We start from the raw sequence: 2,463 nt of genomic DNA on the forward strand, positions 1-2,463 counted from the left end.
CACTCACACTCTCACACACTTTCTCTCTCCAGCAGCATCACGGACTGAGTGTGTGTAAGTCATCAGCCGAACAATAATAAAGACATTCAGGGAAAAATTATCAAACAAACATAAATCACTGTTTTATCCCGAAAATTTCTCAACATTTAAAAAGATAAAATCTATTTAATCAAATGCATTTGACCTTATTAAATCAGGACCTACATTAAAGTAGGTGTCGCTTTAGTCCGTGCAACAGAATGTACAGAATTGTTCTATAGTTTCAAACTTGTTCCTAATGCAGTTTATAAAATGCAAAGTGACTTACCTTTTCTAAACCAAAGTCTGCGTTCGGTCCAAACGCATGGGCTCCGCTTGAGGAGCGTCTCTCTCTCTCTCTCTCGGTGCAGCAGTCTCTCTGTAGCACGCGCTGCACGCGAGACGAGACGCGACGCGACGCGACAGAAACGCGACGCGTCAGAGGGAAGCAGCCAATAGCAGCAGCTGCTCTGTGTGGAGCATCTCGAGCAGTGCTTGACATGAGCCCAGGGCTAATGCTCCTGAACTGTGGGGTCACTGTATAACTGATGTAGGCTTGTGTGGTCATTTCATTCGAAATATTTCCAAACGTGTTAACTATATCAGGAAATATCTCGATTCTCAAATATGTGTAAGTAAATGCGTTTTGCACCTTTATAGATTATGTTATTTGCCTAATAGTGTAATCTCTAAACGGCAAGACTTATTTGACATCAAAACAAAAATGTAAAAAATTCTGTCTAATCACTCTCGCGGTACTTTGATGTCCCACACAGAACAGTCTGTCCAGTGCTGCTTCAAGTCCAACACCTATTGTGTTTTATTAGGAGATGCACAACAGTTCTTCTGTGGCTTTATAGCTAATATTTTCACCTACACAATTTAGCAAAATCAGACAATATTGTGCCTAATATAAACCACAATATTAACTTCTTCTTAATGAATTGTTGTAAATAAATATCACATTTGGAACTGGTCAGTGCTCAAAAAATGCTGAGAAATCACTTCATGTAGCCCCAAGAGTGATTACTGATAAACTGTCATTTGTCTTTCAAATGTAGTGAAGTTAAAGTCATAAGTTTCCAGAAAAATATATACTCAAGTAAAGTACAGATACTCAAAAAGTGTACTTAAGTACAATACTCAAGTAAATGTACTTAGTTACTGTCCGCCTGTGATTAGTACACATGTAGTTTCTGACGAGAGAATTCAGTCAGCAGCGAGTGCACGAAACACCGCGCTCAGCGATGACTCATCTGAACGCCTCTGATTGGTCACTGCGTTCATCAGCTCAACAGACTCGCGTGTGATTGGTTAATGCATATGCTGTAAACAACGGCTCTGGCTCGCGATGAGGGAACAGTGCTGAGCTGTAGAAACATATATAACTCATCCTCTGGTTTCAGTATTTGAAGAGTCAGCATAGAAAGAATTCATCTTTAAAAACATGTCAACATATTTCAGTGTATATTAATTAATTATTATATTATTTATGTTATATTACTTTACATTGTTGATGTATTTTCCTTAGCGTTTATTTCCTTGCATCTGTTGTACTGTAGATTTGCCATGTTCCTAGTAAATGTGTAAATAATACATAAATAAATAAAGGGGTCAGTGTCCGATCCACTGATCTATAATGAGATCATTATTATTTATAGCTCAGTGTCCTGTCACAACTCTGCAGTCATATACAGTTTCACACTAATAATATTATACAGCACCTTTGCTCATGGTATCTTACTGAAGAATAAAATACATACACAACCACAATACAAAACAGTAAATACATAAGTAATAATAAAAATGAAATATAAACATAAACATAAAAAACAAATAAATAAAAAGTTAACAAACATCTCTTTTTTTTAATAAATAAATGAATCATAAATAAAAAAAAATTAAAATACCTAAAATGAGAAATTACACATAAAATGTCAACTTCAAAGAATACTCAGGAGGTAGCCTTACATCAGGCATGCTTTGTTCCATCAATACAGTAGTTAACAGTTTCAAATCAACACAAAACATCCTCAGATTGGGCAAACTATCAGTAACTTTACATTTGTGAAGATGAAATGTGCCACAAAGAGTTAACAGTTCTAATATATCATCCAGCTCCTTTGATCCTGATTCCCAAATCAAAAATACTGCATTCATTTTCATCTGCATTGGTCCTTTTTTGTGATACGCCTACTTCCGGTGAGCAGCTTCCGGCGCGTGAAAACTGTCATTGGTAAGAGTCTAGTTTGTCTTCTTTCTATCTAGAATTACTCAAATAATAACAAAAGTAATCTCGCAGAAAATCTATCAAAGAGACTGAGGACAGTGTTTATCATCGGAGCTGGTCAGAGATAGCGCCTCATATTAGCCATCTTCAGCGCTAACACGATGATGTCTAGATAGTCCGCTTACTAGTGTTCGAGAGTGTGTGTGTGTGTGTGT

At 36.7% G+C, this 2,463-nt stretch overlaps 1 protein-coding gene across 1 annotated transcript in view; it reads right to left on the minus strand.

The window, feature by feature from the left end:
- Positions 1 to 390, minus strand: part of LOC107572183 (multiple epidermal growth factor-like domains protein 10) — a 33,488-nt gene extending 33,098 nt beyond the window's left edge. The window contains exon 1 of the mRNA XM_016258601.1: positions 308 to 390. The gene's annotated coding sequence lies outside the window, so the exon portion shown is untranslated. The remainder of the gene's footprint in view (positions 1 to 307) is intronic.
- Between the last annotated feature and the right edge of the window lie 2,073 nt (positions 391 to 2,463).

This window comes from Sinocyclocheilus grahami, unplaced genomic scaffold (genome assembly GCF_001515645.1).
Source record: "Sinocyclocheilus grahami isolate Dianchi unplaced genomic scaffold, SAMN03320097.WGS_v1.1 scaffold1713.1, whole genome shotgun sequence".
In the NCBI taxonomy this organism is placed as follows: Eukaryota; Metazoa; Chordata; class Actinopteri; order Cypriniformes; family Cyprinidae; genus Sinocyclocheilus; species Sinocyclocheilus grahami.